This window comes from Cryptotermes secundus, unplaced genomic scaffold (genome assembly GCF_002891405.2).
Source record: "Cryptotermes secundus unplaced genomic scaffold, Csec_1.0 scaffold1084, whole genome shotgun sequence".
Classification (NCBI taxonomy): Eukaryota; Metazoa; Arthropoda; class Insecta; order Blattodea; family Kalotermitidae; genus Cryptotermes; species Cryptotermes secundus.
This window is the reverse complement of record NW_019724603.1, coordinates 32,368-51,640: the sequence shown is the minus strand read 5'-3', so window position 1 is coordinate 51,640 and position 19,273 is coordinate 32,368. Positions and strand designations below refer to the sequence as shown.

The window sequence follows — 19,273 nt, the reverse complement described above, 5'->3', positions numbered from 1 at the left end:
ATTTCTTGATTCTTCGTCAAGTACGAGTATAATTAGAATGAACAAGCCAAGGAGGATGAGATGGGCAGGGCATGTAGCACGCATGGGAAAGAACACGAAGCATATAGGATTTTGGTAGGAAAGTCAGAAGAAAAACGGCCACTAGGAAACCTAGATGTATGTGACAGGATGTCAAGACGCATCTTAGAGAGCTGGGATGGGGGTGGTATGTGCTGTATTGAGCTGGCTCAGGATAGGGACCAGTGGACGGATCTTGTGAACATGAAAATGAAGATTCGGGTTCCATAAAATGTTTGGATATTCTCGAATAGCAGAGCGACTGGCGGCTTCTGAAGACAGGCTCAGTTCCATGGAATTAGTTACAGAACTCTTACATGCGTATATAGAGGGACATTGCTCAGAGTGCACTTGGAAGGCACGCTTTAACACAGCACTGCAGTAAAAGACTGAAACAAATCCGGTTTTAACGCAGTCTGAACTCCATAATGGCTTTCTTTTCTTTTGCTATCTGTTCTCTTCACCACCACTGTGTTCGGGATGCCATTGTTGACGGTTCCAAATCCGAAAACGTACCCATAACATGATTTTCATTTACAATTAATTCATTAATTATTTCGAAAACAGTATAAGACTTGTCGAGACAGCCCATTAGACATAAAAAGCACCGTTAAATTTTTTTCTACTATTTTCCTTCGAAATATTTTTCTCTCCGACAAATATTTAGCAAAATACGCGTAGAAAGGCATACAGGCCTTCATATAAGGTAGTGATTGGCCTAGTAAAACAAAAGGTAAAGCTATACCTATAACAGGCCATGGAGGCCCATCGGTTGTGAGACGCCGAGGATCCCAAATTTTGTAGACAATCGGCTCACAGTTGGCGGAGAGGTTAAGTAAAGCTATCGCTGTAACAGACCGTGAAGGCCCATAGGGTTGTGAGACGTTGAGGCTCCCACATTTTCTAGACAATCACCTCACAGATGATGGTAAGGTTCTCAGCCTTACGCGCCGACCGCCCTTTACCCTCCCTCCCCCTCCTTACAAGGAAGATTCCTGGTACTCATTTCCGTTAGAGGCTGAGTCGACCCCAGGGCCATTGTATGGCTGGAAGGATTAGGTCAATTGTAAAATCCAGTGACCTCATCGGGAATCAAACCCGCGACCTTACGGCTTGTAGCATAGTCGTATCTAAATGAAAATTTAAATGAATCAACAATTTCTGTTTTGTAAAATTCTTAACAACCAATTTCGTGGCAATACGTGCAGTGATTCTCGGCTCGTTTCATGCGTACAGACGGGCAGACTATAGGCCATCCGCAGGGATACGAACGAGCCTTCAGTGTTTCCTCTTTCCTACCGATGACGTAAGACAAACACCTAGAAATATTATGAAACATGCGCTTTACTCTGGAAAAACCTGGATAGCTCAGTCGGTATAGCGACCGGCCACGGGCTGGACTGCCTGGATTCGACTCCAGGCACAGGCAAGAAATATTTCTCTTTTCCACGGCGTCCGACCAGGCTCGGGGGCCCACTGAATACCGGGGGCGCTTTTTCCCGAAGGTAAAGGGGCCAGAGTGTGAAGCTGACCACTTTGGAAATTAAACACAACCAGGAAGCAATTTTATTTTCAAAAAAGTTGAAGTGTTTGTGTATTGTAAAGCCGGAACTGAATTCATAACACAATTCAGACTGTTGGAGTTGAGGATCTCATGGTGCTCTCCGTGTCCTATCAAAGGAAAGCAGGCAATTAGTTCTTCTCAGAACTTAGTACGTGGATCGATGCCAACGTGTTCAGTTTTCCCTGAAGCTGAAATGCATGTGGTGACATCTGAACAGAAGCATTTTAAACAGACATAACATCTTCCCTCGTCTCGTTTTTGGTTACAACACGTTTAGTAACCTGACCGCTGCTTGCGTCACCTGTCAGCGAACGCCATGGGTACACGCGTCCATCCTATGGACCCAACTATGTAGGTTTCATACTGTAACGGGGTATGCGTGACTATAAGCAGGGTTTGGATTCGAGATTGGATTAACTGACCACTTTAACACACGCAACTCGTAACCACAAGTAATGATAGCGCCATCGCTGATCTCCACACTTTACAAATCACTACAGCCCACGCTAAATATTTTCAGTCTGCTGTGTCTTCATCATTCATTTCCTGGTAACGGCTTCTAAAAGTGGATATTTTTTCAGCTTCCGCGCTCATTTCATTCCCCGCTGGCTCTCAATTGTAACGACTAAGTCCGTTCTTCACAGACTCGCTTGCAACTCTCAAATCTTCAAAGTTCAAGTCAAAATTACTTCACGACTGGAGTTTTTCCGCCAATCAGTTCGTCTTTGCTCCAGCCCCTTGAGGCCCACGATCAGAGATTCTTTCCAACTGAACTCTTGCGGTAATAGTCCTTATGTAACAACCTCTCTGACGAGAAAATAGGTTTGTCTTTTATGAATACACTTGGCCTTTCTTCAAGTGTATATTTCGCACATATAACATGTTACTGAAAATTCCTTTTGCACTACACGCAAGTCCTCTGTCAGTGCAGGCTTTACAGAGCAGATCATGCCTACCTTACGTATCTTACGCTACAACGGCAGCTTTGTCATTTGAACCCCTCAAATCAAGTCTTCCTCCAGTTGTTCTCCTTATCACAGCACGGACCACGTGGAAAACACCGTTTCCAACAGTTTCTCTATTGTTGTGCTGGACTAGTTGCCGTGGGAACCTGTTTGTGAAGGCGTTACTCAGTAACGGCTGAGTATTTGCTTATTAAGAATCTGTCGCCCAGCAGCGGATGTTGTTTCGTTGTTTGTTTCGTGGTCGCGACCTAGTAACGAGTCTACACGCTACAATACTTTTCTATCTAATGGAGTTGTGTTTCTAACAAAACAAGAGACAATAGAAACGACGAACAATTTAACAACGCCACTTCGTTACCGGGCCGATTGGGGTAAGGGTAACGCCGCTTGACCTGTAATTAGCACGTGTTTGGTTTTAATCTCTGCCGAGACACCGGCTACCCTCAATAATGTTTTCGTGGTTTTCCTCAGTTCAATCAAACAATTTCCGAGATAAAATCTCGACTTGGCCAAGACCAGTTCCTTCCAAATCCTTTCCAGCTGATAAGTTATAATATTTTTACTTTATGCAATCTATCGTAGCTACTGATTAAAAAAATATAAAGTTGTCCCTGTGCTTAACTAATTAAGCACTATGCCATGAAGACGTATGGGGGAGTGGATGTGTGGATCCACGTTTTCTTGACCTCGGCAAAAGTTGGAAGTGTGGTCAGTTTCACTCCTCGGCCCCCGGTACCCATCGGACAGGAGGTTTGGTGGGTCCCAGAACCGATCTGGCCGACGTGATGAGAAAAATTCTTGATTCTACGAGGACTCGAACTCCGACCCCTCGGCCTTCAAGCCTGTATCCAGTCGCTATACCGACTGGACTATCGCGGCTCCTAATCTGACAACTCATAACATCGTAAAATAACAACTCATAAATGCAACGTCGTTACATCTTAAGAAACCTTTTAGCTCAAACATTTCTACTTGTTAAAGGAATGGTTGAGAACACCTGTGAGGTTCGGAGATCCAAATCAAAAGCTTACAGAGTTGGGCAAGCAGCAAAGCACATGCAACACACACGTACTTACACGCAAGCTTTCTCTCTCTCTCTCTCAGTTCTGATCAGTATGCCAGGCATTGCCTACTGTTAACTTTGAAATTACAAACGATTTTAGCTCACAGCTGTCCGAACATAGAAATGCTTGGCTTCTGCCCACGAATGCATCTCTGCTGTAGACGGTTTGTTAGCATACTCTACTTACAAGTGGTGGTCGCGCGGTCTAAGGTATGGACAGTCTTCACCCTCTCGAACACTGGGATCGTTCGAATCCCACTTGAAGCATGGATGTTTGTAAGAAGGTAGCGGCCTTAGGCAAAATTTGGCACTAACTTCGCCGACAAGCGGCGATCGCTCGGTCGGTATAGTTTGCTTGCGGACTACACGCCACGGAGTTTTCTCGGAGTTGTAAAGGCCTTAGGACGGGCTGATCCCCCGTCCAAGGAGTCCTACCGACTGTGTATAGAATTAAGAAACTGAAAAAGCGGCCAAGGTCAAAGGGCTTCAGAGCCTTAGAGGTACCCTATCTAAGCCCGGGATACCGTTGCTATCTTTCTCAACATTACAACACACAGTTGATAAAACTATAAAGAAAAGAATAATACTCGAACTAAGAATTTCGCTCATTCTATGCCACACAATGGTAACAAATCTGGGAGCCAGTATGATATCACAGTGCGACCATAGATCGCTGAACGTAGTAATAATTACACCGCTAGGTGGATCTGCACAACAAACCTCTCTATCGCCAGCTGTTTTCTTTCACTTAAACGAAAAAATCTTAATTAGGACAGCTTCTTGGGCTCTGCAGTCCTTTGTTGTACTTCGGCCCGATTTATTTTCAGTTTTCTTATCCTATATAATATACAGTCGGTCGGACTCCTTGGAAGGGGTTCAGCCCGTCGCAATGCCGCTACCTACACACAGAATAAACGCACACAGATATTCATGCCTTGGGTGGGATTCGAAACCATGATCCCATCGTTCGAGCGAGCGAAGACAGTTCATGCTTCAGAGCGCGCGGCCACTGTGATCGGCAGGGTAAAGCTATCCCTGTCACAGTTCGTGGAGGCCCATAGGGTTGTGAGACGTCGAGGTTCCCACATTTTGTAGACAATCGGCTCACAGATGGCGGTGAGGTTAAGTAAAACTATGTCTGTAACAGGCCGTGGAGGTTCATAGGCTTGTGAGACGTCGAGGTTCCCACATTTTGTAGACAATCGGCTCACAGATGGCGGTGAGGTTGCGAGCCTAACGTCCCGGCAGCCCTTTAACCCGAGGAAGATTCCTGGTACTCATTTCTGTTAGATGCTGAGTCGACCTCAGGGCCATAGTGCGACTGTAAGAACTGTGTCAATTGAAAAATCCAATGACCCCATCAAGAATCGAATCTGCGAACTTCCGGCTTGCAGCATAGTGCCTCAACCAACAAAGCTATGAACTAGTTTTACTTTCGCTCAAGTTTCTGAAATCCTGTCACCTTGCTTCACGCCTCACCCGGAGAAAGAGCCCCCCCACCCACCACGGTACTCCTGTACTGGAGGTTGGGTGGACCGCAGAGCCAGTCGGGACGACGTGGAGAAGAGAATATTCTTGACCCTACCGGGTCTCAAACTCCAACCCTCGAACGTCCAAAAAAGCGTATTACGAGTACATCTAACAAAACTGTGAGGGTTGTTTGTAAGACGTCAACGAAGATTCGATTTCAAGAACAAACGTTCCAATATAAGGAAATGAGGCAGAAAAAAAAAGGGTAAAAGAGCTGGATGAATGTAACGTTTAAAAAACAGAATATGGTGTTCAGGAAAGTTCGTAGAAAAACAAATGCGAGTGAAAAGCTGGATGGTTCACTGAGCGGCGAAGCCCTCTGTGGTCCCTTCTCCGAAAGGTCTCAGTACAAGGACGTTACTACTGACGGTGCAAAAAAAGAAAAAAAAAAGAAAAAGTAAAACTATCCCTGTAACAGGCCTTGGAGGCCCATAGGGTTGTGAGACGTTGAGACTTCCACATTTTCTCTAGCCAATCGGCTCACATGTGGCGGTGAGTTTAAGTAAAGCTATCCCTGTAACAGACCGTGGAGGTCCATAGGGTTCTGAGACATCGAGGCTGCCACATTTTCTCTAGACAATCCGCTCACAGATGGCGGTGGAGTTAAGTAAAGCTATCCCTGTAACAGGCCCTAGAGGCCCATAGGGTTGTGAGACATTGAGGCTCCCACATTTTCTCTAGACAATCGGCTCACAGATGGCGGTGATGCCGGGAACCGATCTCCGGCCGTCCAGCCCATGGCCCATCCCTATGAGCCATCCCAGCATAGTATTTGAAGCAGCAGTAGTAGTAATAGTAATAGTAATAATAATAATAATAATAATAATAATAATAATAGTAGTAGTAGTAGTAGTAGTAGTAGTAGTAGTAGTAGTAGTAGTAGTAGCAGCAGCAGCAGCAGCAGCAGAAAGTGCAAATTGCGTGTCATGAATATTTGAGGTGCTCGGTTCAAACCTCGGTCGGACCATCAGTTATCCTGACTTTCCTTGTGGTGTTCCTCAGCCCCTCAAAATGCAGGTATAGTACCTCGATTAAACCATGACCACCTCCTTCCAAATCCTCTCAAATTCAACAGTATATGTAGTATACCTACTTATACTAAAACTAAATACTCAAACAAAAAACAAACTCCGTGGCTTTAGTCCGCAAGCGAACTATACCGACCGAGCGACCGCCGCTTGTTGGCGAAGTTAGTGCCAACTTGGCCGCGCCATAGCTCAAGCGGTTAGCCTCTGGCTTCCCACCGTGGCGGCCCGGGTCCGATCCCGGGTCTGGTCAAGTGGGATTTGTGGTGGACAAAGTGGCGCTGGGGCGAGTTTTCTCAGAGGACTTCGGTTTCCCCTGCCAATCTTCATTCCACCAGATTCTCCATCATCATAATCACCCGGAGCAGGCTACAGTAGGCCAATCAGTGGCCGTCGTGCCGAGTGAACCCAGTTGGACTCCAGCACCCAGTAAGCGAATTAAAAAAAATAGTGCAAACTTTAGCGGATAGAGGGTGTCGCGTGGTCAGCGCAACGGATCTCCAAGACCGTTAATTTCCGTTTTCTAGACCGGAGCCGCTACTTTTCTTTCAAATACTTCCTCAATTATCCCCATGAGGCTGAGTGGGCCCCGTTCTAGACCCACTACTTCTTAGAAAATTGGTAGCGCCGGGAATGTAACCCGGGACTTCTGGATCTGTAGCCAGGAACTGACCACTAGACTACACAGGCGGTCTTAGCAAAATACCCACCCAGGAGTAAAGAGAAAACACATATTACAATAACAGTGATATCAATATTGATGTTATCATTACCACGGTGTCAAAAACACTCCTATATGCAAATCTGCATGTGAAACAGACGTGTATACAGTGGCGTTACGAAAGCGCCAATTTTGAAGTCATAAAGAACTTGTTCTTAAGCTCAAATGCGGACTGGAAATTAATATTACTCACAATTAATAATTCCCCTACTCGCCTCAATAATCAAAAATCAAATAAACTATTTATTGTCTATAGCCACGCTTTCAAGGCTAGTGCTTCATGAATGGGAATATTATGACATCGTTTACACAGCCATTGAGCCATGTCCACTTCTCATACTTACGATGCTCTCCACAGGTCAACAATCTTCTAGAACTGGCGGTACTTGACCTGTCTTCGTTGTATTGACTGTGACACTAGTTGAATAATATTGGAATTTCATAAGCAATTTCACAGTAAATAACACTCTCTTTTGTATGTCACTCACACAGATTCCTTCAAACACTCTTACACAACATACACAACATTCACATCGCGTAGGGACGCACGCAAATGCTCAAATACACCGCTTGCTACGCTCGTAAGCTCACATACAAACAGCTCCGGCATCCATGACGTATACTACTTTCACAAGTACCCGCTAGATGCCCTGGCTGCAGGGTCACGTACGCGCGAGATTCGTACAAGAGTGAAGCTCCAAGTGAATTCAGAGGAAATTACATTGAAATGTGGTTTTGTTACAAATAAACTGCATAATGTGACCTGGCAAGTTGACAAGGCGCCAGCACCATACACACACCAGCTCATAGAGCACACCATTACGTAATCAGAAAACTGTTATTAGATTTAGCTTATTCATGAGCTACCAGGAAATTCAAAGATGCTGGGTTAAAACTTTTGTTACTAGACAGCAGAGGGTTATGTACTATTGTCGTAAAATGCTAAATGTGTACTGTATCATGAAAATATATTAATACATTATATTACTTTTACTGATTATAATATCACCGTTGTTTTTCTTATAAGTAGTACTTTTGTAATACTATGTTATAACTTCATTTTGCAAAAGTGATCCATTCTTACTTCTGTAAAAATTTTGCTTTGGTACACTAATTTCTGCAAACCCATGAAATTTTTCCTTAGAATATCAATACAACAGGTGATTAATTTTTTTGTCAGCAGCTACAGATGGCGTGTGATTTCTCAATGATGTCCTGGGAAAGCAATCATTACTAGCGTTTATTCACCAATTGTCAAAGCTGTTTTAATTCCTCTTATATACACTGAGTTAATTTGTTCCCTTGAAAAGTGTAATGTGAATAACCAGTCACATCAAATATCATACCCCCTCCATCCCTTTCTTGGTCCCAAAATATGTGTAATTTCTGTTTGCAGTGCTAGCACTGTACCATTATGAATAGTGGGTCCACACAATCCTGTGTTTATGAACCAACCAAATTTTCTTTATGCTGCATGAGAGATGAATGGCCTTAACAAATATGAATAGAATACAAAGATGCTAAAAAAAAAAAGAGATTAGCAAATTCACACTTACTAAAACCAAAACATTCAAATGGCACCAATGCTATCAAGCATGAACTAGTATTAACAAAAAAGAGAGAGCCTTGCTACAGCATTTACTAGGGAAAAGAGTACATTTTGTTTGGTACAATATGACAATATGTGGAACGCATGTCATAATTAATGTAAGTCAGTAAACTTTCCCAGATAAATAGTAAAAGGTATATGTAACTAACTTGTGAATTGCAATTTATAAAACAGAAGATACAATAGTAAGTGCATTTTATCCAAACACCATTCATATAAACATGACTGTGGTTTCTAAGAAGCTCCTGTGCCATTTCTACACAATCTGAGGCCCAAAATCTCCTATCTAATGGATACAGGGAGCCTATTCCCCCTGGGTAAAGCAAGTGGGGCCTGAAATAGACCACTCCCCTCCATCTAATGCCTAGCTTAAGAATGGTGGAGCTATATCTAAAATGGACTCCATGCCTTCCTGGTGTAGACCTTGATTAGCCTTTAAACGCCGGACTTCTGAAATAGTGGTAAGCTTGAGCTGGCCGGAGTTTATTTAAATGCCCGTTGTTACTCTGCATTTAAATGTCCGTTTCTGTTAGTGCGCCTAAACAATTTTAAGCATTGTGTTAAAAATGCTGTATCTAATTCAATTTTTATGATAAATGGATGGAATTAATTTTGTTTGTATCAGCAATGAACATTCTGTCGCATATTATAACGGAAGATTTGAAATTTTTTTATACAAATTATACTCCATTTCAATTTTTTGTCTTTTAATATTGATGAGTACTGAAAAAATGATTTCCCAGTTCTTCACAGAGTTGTTCTGCATTACAAATTCATTTCTGTTTGTAACACTTGACAAATTTTAGCAGTCCCTGATGTCATAAAACAGATGGAAGCAATAAAATCATTTGGTCTTCTGCTAGCACTGCTTACACTCTTCGGATTTTCGAATCTTTTGACTAAAGGTCAGAATAATGAAAGAATGGCTATTCAAGAGAAAGCTAGAGGGGCCCCTTCTTCAGTTCTAAGACCTTCTGTTATAGCTGCAAAAGCTTATTGCCCTTTCTATGGGCCTGAACAGACAGCTGCATCACGGCTCAGATTCAGAGTGCGGTCTGTTTTCTGTGCGTGCTTAGTGAAATCGAATACTGTAGTTTTATTTCAACCTAGATATACATCAAGCAGATAACAACAAAAAAGGTATGTACATCTAATTTTACTATACATTTTTAACACATAAATCTGCAGAATCTGCAATAAAAGTACTGGCTCGTGGATGAGTTTGGACATAACTCATATGTATACTCTTTTTTGTTGTTGTTCACCTAGATATCATTTTAATTTTTCTATTAGGGCTTTACTCAAGACTGTCTCGTAATTACTACATTTAAAAATAAATATTTAGGACTGTTCATTCGTTTCTACTAGCGGCGTATGCGCGCGCTTCCCCTAGCTGAGTTTAAATTCCCGACTGGCCAAAACGGTGTACTTTGGCCATGACGACCTTACTCACCACTGGCACAAACTGGGCACTTCGGCACTTAAAGGTTAGGTACAGTGTACCATATTTTATGAGTATACCAGCTGCAAGGACCCAGGAATTGCCTGGGTTATGTTAGCAGTCTCAATTTTAACTGAACATAGCACACTGAAATTGTAAACTTACATGAACACTTTGTCGGTGTCTCATATAATAACTACAAACATGTCAGATTCCTGAACAAATGCAACTGGAAGTCTGCAAAGTGTTCATGCACAGTGAAGTTACAGCTCCATTCCCCATACACCTTCATGGCATGATGCTGGCTTAATTAAACACAGGAACAATTTTACCTTTCCTTTCTCTTTCTGAAAGCTCAGTGAGAATAATGACTAAACTACAGACTTAATGACCAGAGAACTAGGTTTGATTCTTGGCAGGAGCAGAAATTTTCCCTTTTCACAGCATATAAACTGCCTCTCAGGTGTAATGAGCCTCACACCTAACAGATACCTGGTAAAGCAGCTGACAACTCACTTCCATCTAGTGCCAGTGTTAACAATGTGTGGAGCTATACTTCATTACCCCATACACTTTCACAGCTCAGTGCTTAATCAAGCACAGAGAGAACTTCATCTATAATTGGCAACACCAGAAGGGCCCTTCTCAAAGGCCCAAAGATATACAGATTTCTCTTCTAGACACACCTGGTGATGAAAGAAGACCTTGCTGGCAATCCTGTCACCTTAATTTATTTCTCACAAGGGACTATCAATATTTCCACTGCATACTGGATTGCTTCCAGAGTTGAGATAGCAGTCTGTATAGTGATAGCACTATGGGACTGAATGACCGAGGAGTTGGAGTTCAAGTACCAGTAAGGGCACAAACTTTCTGTTCTCAACAGCATCGAGACTGGCTCTGGAGCCCACCAGCCTCCTACCAATGATTACCAGGGCTCTTTCCCTTGAAGTAAAGTTGCTGAGGTGTGAAGCTGACCACTCACCTCCATCTAGTGAGCCGTATGTCCCTTGACCATGCGGGTCGGGAACCCAGTTCCCCTACCCAGTTAACCCATGGACTCGTGTTCACTGTGGGCAAGGGACAGGCTCATAAGACGACTTGCTTGCACGTGGTGCACTATGCCTCCCCAAGGTCGAGCAGGGGATCTCGGGAGAGGAAAACCACAGTCGGCACAATGGGCCAAGCTGGACGGATCTGCTAGCCTGAACTAGCAGGGAAACCACACAACCCAAGTATACACAAATACTGCAGGCGTTTCTAACATATAAATAAATGTGTATATTGATAACAAGGGATACAGGTGACTCTGCCTGAGGGGCAGTAGCTGGTCAAAACACACTCACAATTAATACAGAATTACTCTGTGGCTAAGCGCACAGACACAAATATGAGCACGCCTCATGGCATCCATTTGACTTTACAGGTGACCCTGCCTGATGGGCAGTAGCTGGTCAAAACTCTCTCTCTCAATTAATACAGAATTACTCTGTGCTAAGCGCACAGACACAAATATAAGCACGCCTCATGGCAACCATTTGACTTTACTGGGAATACAAGTATATATTCATACTCACGCGCCTGAAAGGCGACCGGCTATTCAAGCCAACAAACAAAACTATTCAATGTACCAAGCTTAACCTCGCGACTCGATACAACCTTCATCAGGTCGCGAGGGCACTCTTCCCCCTTCAGAATGCGCCCGGGGCCGAAACGTAATTTCACAACTCAATCAACCTAAACAGCAAATTTAGAGCTGGCGATATTACCTGTCTGAAGGTATCGGGGAAAAGAGATCGAAGCATTCGTTCGGCGTACGCAAGAAACCTCGCATTGCTTCCAGGAGGGGGGGAGACAAGGTCAGCTGACCTGACGTCAGCTAAGACTTTAAGTGGAAAAAGAGGAACGGCTCGCATCCTGGCGTTTCGGGGGGGGGACTCCAAGGAACTTCACAGAGAAGAACCGTTGCACGGTTCACTAGGGCAGAGATCGAGAAAACGTGTATCTATACATCCACTCCCCATATGTCTTTATACTGAAGTGCTTATTTAGTCAAGCACTGAGACAACTTTACCTTTCTTTTTTTACTGGATTTCTTCAGGCTTGGTTTTTAGGTGTGACTCCCAGGGCTGTCACAGGCAACTCTGTGGATTTGTATTAAATTCTGTACACATTCATAATTATTAGTTAAACTAGACGGAAAAGAAAATTATAATAATCCAAATTTCACGCATCCCTAATAGCAAATTTATTGGTCCTGAAAAGTTTATATTCCCCTTATGTACATTAAACATTTCATTAGTATGAACAACTTTATATTTTCACAATTTGTTCACATTATGCTCAATACATCCACACATCTTCTTACATAATTTGCAATAATGTATTCCATGAAAACTAATATGTATAAAACAAAAGGTATATCAAACGAACAAATAAGTTATCAGAGGTTCATTCTGAGATAATTTAACAAAAAACAGGGTCACCTTTTACAGTATTATTCACTCTACATGGGATATGTAGCACATTTGTTATATTTAAATGAAGGTATACTTTCTTGTGCATCATACTGAAGCACACTCAGCGCTTGTGTCACTTGAAATAATTAACTATATGATACACAGTTTGAAAACTAGCTAATGAAGCTGTGCAGAATCTTAAAAGGAAATATGTTTGTGGGAACCACCTACAGTGAATTGAGAGCTAGCCAATGCTAAGCAACAGCTGGGTAAACAGCCGTTGCTAGGAAAAGCCTACAACAATATGGACAGTGACCTGTTTACTATAGGTCCGACCAGTTGGATAAACGGCCATTGCTGGTTCCTAGCTTGTGATTGGCTAGCACTCGATTCACTGTGGTGGCTCCCACATGTTCAATGGCAATAATTCAGAACCTATAATTTCACTGAGACACCATCTTACAGTAAACTCCCAAGTTATACAGTATCCAAGCATCTGGAATTCTCTATTAACTGGGAAAAATTTTAAAGAAAGTTTACTACTTTCAGAGTTCTTAAAAAAAAAACAAACAAATTTGTGATTCATATAGTCATCCACTACATGGTAGTTCTCCCAACTACCACCAGAAGCACTATAAATATTCCTTCCTCAAGCAGATGCCATTAAAGTAGGGACTAGGTGAATCTGTGATTACATTACAGTATACATAACCAAAATCCTTCAGTTAGGAACATTCTTATGCAAGATCTAAGGCAACAATATGTTGTTCTGTCTTGGATTCCCATATGGGTATTCTCATGCAACTGGCAGATTCATGTAACCAACAGACCACATTCCCCATACATGCCGGAAAATGGAGCGTTTACTGTACTCTAGCAATGCACAGAATGAGTCCATTTCATTGTACCACTTACAGAACTTGTCTTTAAGTTTCTTAGATATAGAGAGAAGCTGTTCATACACTATTAATGTATTAAAGCATATTTTTCTGCAAAGCAGTGGTTCCAAAACTATGCTCCAGTGAACACCAATGTTTTGCCACTGAAATCCAGTAACAGTCTACTTTACTCAATTCCTCAGAAAAACATGAACTTGGACACACTTTTCTAAATTCTACATGTTTCTAACAGTACCTTATTTACATTTTGTTGATTTCTTTCATCTTTGCTAGATGTGACTTAATGTTTACACTATTACTTTCTTTTGTCCTGTATTGTATCCATGCTGACTTTGTAACTGGCCACTGGCTGTTCAGCTCTGCATGTAAATAAAGAACTGAGTTATTATTAATAATATTATGAAAACTGCCTTAGCTTTTGTGTTTCTGTATCTTTTCTTTACTCGTGCTCTCTTCATAACTGGCTTTAGAGCTGTTAAGTTAGCCATGTAAATAAATAAGAACTGAATTAGTCTGGGCTGTTGTGCAAGCATATAAATAAATAACTGAATAACTATTATTGTAGATTTCGTTATTATTAATACACTTAGTGGAGCTAGCAACTGGCTACGGGCTGCAAGACTGAGGGTTTGGAGTTTGAGTCCCGGTAGGGTCAAGAATTTTCTCTGCTCCACGATGTCCAGACTAGCTCTGGGGTCCACCCAACCTCCTATCCAGTAGGCACTAGTGACTCTTTCCCCAGGCATAAAGCGTCCTGGGCATGAAGCTGACCACTCACCTCCAGCTAGTGGTCAAGGAAATGTGGATCTTTACAGCCACTCCCACATATGCCTTCATGGCTTCATGCTTAATCAGTTAAGCACAGGGACAACTGTATTACTGTTAGTGTTATTTGTTGGGATGTGTTCACCATGACATAAGAAGACATATTTTGTAATAAAAATATTGCTCCTAGTTTGAATGACAGCATTAAAAAATAAATTTTAAGGTCATCCACAAAGAGCAAAACAACGTCCAGATGGTCCATGAACTGAAAAGTGTTTGGGAACCACTACAGTAAGGTGACATAGCTGGAGCAGTTGTGTGAAAATACTACAAAAAAAGTACAGCAATGTCACATGAGCCAAAAGATTAGATTAGAAAAAAGAATGCAAGCTGTAAGGAGGAGGGAAGAACAGCAATACAGCTCTAAGTCTAAGCTTTGTCATCTGTCAAGTGTTGTCACATGTCATCTCAACAGGAACTACATGAGCAGCAGATCAACTGCTCACACTGTAATGCACCGCTCCTGCATAAGTCAGGACACACTTCATGGTAATCACGCATATTCCCCAACCAGCTGCGAAGTTGTATCAATGTTGAAGATGGGTATTTTGAATATTTAGTTATAAAAGAGTATATATTTGAGATTGTAAAGATATTTATAAGTCACATAAAGTTATGTTATTAAATAATATGATTAATTAATGTTTCCCTCATTTAAAGAATATCCTGACTTTTTCTCCATTACATTATATTCCCATGTAATTAATGTGTAATAAACAAATACTCTCACAATATGGCAAAATGAATAACATACATTCTTCTTTAAAAAAAAGGTACATATAACCACCCGAATCAGTCTAATGAAACCGATAGAATGCAATTCCATCTATAGTGAATTACTGACCTGCTGGTTTAGTGATCTTAACTGGGACTCAACCATGTACATTAATTCTACTAAAGAAATATAAATAGCAGAGATAACATCATTGCTGCAAATGTCTATTTTTAACTGCAGTGGGAATAACAATATTTCTGAAAGTTTCATGCTTTCGCTGCAGTTCAATACTAACTCAGATCCTGTTTCTACACGCATGTTGCACTACCAATACTTTGGACAGTCTGTCTCTGATTTCAAGAAGTGACTACCCAATGACCCATAGTACATTCAAGGTTTGAGATTGTCACACAAACTTTTCTTACTCCTAATCACACACTATAGTCATCATTTCATGCCCCAGCTGTTTTACCCCTGCCTCCACTAGCCATTGGGAGCCAGGTTAGGTTAGTCAGTATAGCAACCGGCTAAGAGCTGGATGACCAAGAAGTCAGATATCAAGTCCCAGCAGGAGCAAGACCAGTTCTGGGGCCCACACACCCTCCTATCCAGTGGGAGTAAAGCAGCTGGAGCATGAAGCTGACCACTCACCTCCAACCAGTGTTAAACGTGCATCTATACATCTGCTCCCTCGTACACTTCATGGCATAGTGGTTAATTAGTTAAGCACAGGGAAAACTTTACCTATTTTATTACTACCTACTGGATGGGAGGCTAGTTAGACCACAAAGCTGGTCTCCATGCTGTGGAGAAGAAAAAATATCTAGCTCATATCAGGAATCAAAGCCTAGTTCCACAGCGGTCCAGCCTGTAGCCTACCACTATACTAGCTATCCCAGTTCCCGTCTAATGTTATCCAAGATAATACTTGATCCATTCCCTTTACCTTCACTTCTATTTTTTCTCTCTCTCGCCTTTATTCCTCCTATTTTGTTCTTCTCCCTGCTTTCGTTTCTCTCTGGCCTGCAGCCTCTTAGCAGGTTTCCCACATTCTAGACTTTCCACTAACTTATCCAAAGATCAGCCCTGTATCTTCTGCCTCACTCTCCATTGCCCATTGCCTGATGAATTAATCAGCGGTTCTGGGAATCTGTATTACAAATTTCTGCAGTGATAACCAGGTAGTCATTCTGTATTCAATCTTCAATAAATCAGCAATCCAGTATTAAGATATTATGTCTATCATTGCCCAGTGATTCAATTATTTTAGTTATACAAAACATTTCATAAAATGGATTCACTTCCATCATCAAATGTAAGATAAAATGGATCATGCTCATTAGGTTCCTTAAAAAGGATTAGACATTATTACACCCACTGACTGATGGGCCACCCTGCTTGCCCTTACATATGGTGATGTAAACTGGTCCAGTTTCTGAAACATTGAACATATCAAACATATCCCAGAAAAATGACAATGTTCAACATAACATTTGCATAACAAATCAAACACTATAATAAACATTTAGATAACCAACAGCAATACAGCCTTCCAAGTCAGAAAGTATCCCAAAATATTCCTTTCTTTATTTGGTGGAGGAGGGACCTGGCTCCACTACTGAATGCACACATAACCATTAGCATGAAACATCTCCATTGTTATAGTGACCTTTCTGATCTCCAACATTCAGTCGCCTTTAGCCACTACTTGTACCGACACTGCCACTCCACTTTTCACATGAACCAAACAAGAGCAGCGTGCAGTGATTCATGAAACATCAGCAGCATACAGTGACAATGGCTGGCGACAGTGAAGCATGTATGGATGAACTAACATGTTGCAAAATGGCCAAATAAGTGGCACTGATTATGAACAATCAGGGGACTCATCCACATTCAGAGTGAACACTGTTACTATGCTGTGCTGGCCTTGCATATTCACATCACAAAAATGTAATCACTGCACATTGCTGTTCTTTGGTGTACATGGTAAGTGGACCAGCCATGTTGATGCCACTAGTTGTGAAAGGCAACAGAATGGTGAGTCACATCTATGGTGTTACATAAAAGAGGGACAAGTCACTAAAATCTTTTTAAGAAGAAGAAACTTTAGATGTTTATAGAGTAATGTACTTAACTCAGCATTTCATTGTCACTGAATATGAAGTATTCTGCTCAGAGGCATAACCTGCTTTTTACTTCATCCTTCTGATAAGGAGAAATTCAAGACATATCTTATTTTGACAAATCTCTGACTTAACTGGCTTTTCTGTAACACCACAGAAATAAATCACTACAGTAATTGGAAGGTTCTATACTAACTGATGCATGTGTATTCAGCAGTACAACCAATCATGAAACCAAAGACACACTCATTTTGCAGATACTTTTAGACTTTCTCTTGTACACAGTGACACTACCCAGAACCAAGGTCCACATTAACAATATTCCTGTAACTCTCAAGCAGCAAAATAATAGGATAGTTCCTACCCCCATTTTATTTTTTTCTTTAATTTGCTTAGTGGGGGGTGGAGTCCAACTGGGTTCACTTGGCACAGCGGCCACTGATTGGCCTATTGTAGTCTGCCCCGGGTGATTATGATGATGGAAAAATTTGGTGGAATGACGATTGGCAGGGGAAACTGAAGTACTCAAAGAAAACCTGCTCCAGCACCACTTTGTCCAACACAAATCTCACTTGACCAGACCCAGAATCGAACGTGGGCTGCCGCAATGGGAATCCAGTGTCTAACCACTTGAGCTATGGCGTGGCTTTTCCTACACCCATTGTTTAGGTTCTTGTACGCAATAAACTGGAGATATTAGATCAGTTAAATCATACCTATACTTTCACATATTCATTTTGCATCTTTCTGCACTGAAGCCTGTCAAAATGTCTCCCAAGTCAGAGAAGAACAGCTATAAATCACCAGCAAAAGATCAATTTAACTGTACCTTAAAATTAATGTTGAGTCATTAAGGACATTATTTTGGATTTGAGGTGTTCACAGCAGTGACTATATATAATATTATTTTCTGAGAATTAATGCCACATAGCATGACAAAAGTCTACCGATGTTTTGGAGGCGTGTACTGCCTCCATCTTCGGGGTTGATGATGAAACCAAGTAAGATTCCAGTAAGGAACAAGCATTAAGCTTTGCAGTATGGTCTCCTGAAGTATCAGCAGTGTTGTATCAGACTAGACAGCATTATATCACAGAAGGTGATACTCTTCAAAACATTTGTCTGTTGAACTTTGTTAATGTAGACTATAAGTACCACACTGAATAAAAATACTTACTAGACTAACATGACACTTCAGTGACAACCATTAATGAGCTTTGGCTAAACATCTATTAAACTGGATGTGAAAAATAAGAAACACAATTGGCTCTCACTTCTCTCTACACTGGCATAATAGTTTTTAGTGGGTGAAAATAAAATGTGAGATCTGACAATCTCACAGCAGTGACTGTGGGAAGTAGTCTCTTAAGAGAGAGTCTGGTAGTCTGATAGAAGATCACTGATATTTTAGAGGAATGTGCTACCTCCACCTTCAGGACCAAGTTGTAAGCTAAGCAAGGAGCAAGCAACCTCACTTGGCTTATTCTTTGAACATGAAGGCAGAGGCACCATGTCCCTCTTCTACCAGACTACGTGGCGTCACATTCCACAAGGGTGTACTCTCTAAATATTAAAATAAATGAGTCATACATTCCTTTAACAAAATTTTGTGATAATATTATTAAGAATTTGTTCATATGAAACACCTGGGTATGTTTAAAAACTAAACTTTCAAACTTGGAGTGTAAGAAGAGCACCATTCACTTCTAGCATTGTTTCAATTTTATATGGGACAATGGCTAAAACATATCTAATCCAAGAAAATGAATAACTCTCCAAGTAGAAAGGGTTCAGTAAATTGTTACCGAAAATTTATAGTGATTTATTTTGTGTGTGTGGGTTCCATGAATTCTCAATATTAATTCTATTATGGCTGAGAACTAGGTCCATGTTTACATAACATTTTTCATTCAAAATATGCCAGTTAAAAACACTCTGTATAGCTATATTAGTCTCCTTTCCTCTAAAAAGGAAAACTGTTGTGTAACACAATGTACAAGATTAGTTGTGAACTGGCTACCTGAAAGGTGAAAAAGAAATACAGGAGAAAGTATTAGAAAGAAATACAATTTCAGATATGGGACGTAAAATATTCATGCAGTGAAGAAACAGGTTCAGAGTCAAAATCAGGAAACACTGCACTAGACCAATGGGCAGATTATTTTCCACCAGCTGAAATCACTCTAACCATCTCTGCACAAAATTCAGTAAAAACTTGAATGCAGCATTATTTCACACGCTAGCCACAACCAACTAATCATGTGCTTCACAATA

At 41.3% G+C, this 19,273-nt stretch overlaps 1 protein-coding gene and 1 long non-coding RNA gene across 3 annotated transcripts in view; both read right to left on the bottom strand.

The window, feature by feature from the left end:
* The window catches only part of LOC111862522 (protocadherin-like wing polarity protein stan), a 150,907-nt gene extending 143,441 nt beyond the window's left edge, over nt 1-7,466 (bottom strand). For both annotated transcript variants that reach the window (XM_033750700.1, XM_033750699.1), the window contains exon 1: nt 7,270-7,466. The gene's annotated coding sequence lies outside the window, so the exon portion shown is untranslated. The remainder of the gene's footprint in view (nt 1-7,269) is intronic.
* A 5,576-nt stretch (nt 7,467-13,042) lies between these two features.
* On the bottom strand, nt 13,043-17,441 carry LOC117282162. Its single transcript, XR_004512800.1, has 2 exons — nt 15,820-17,441; nt 13,043-13,692 (listed from the first exon to the last, which is right to left on the bottom strand). It is a non-coding gene; the product is annotated as an uncharacterized LOC117282162 (long non-coding RNA).
* Nucleotides 17,442-19,273: the final 1,832 nt, after the last annotated feature.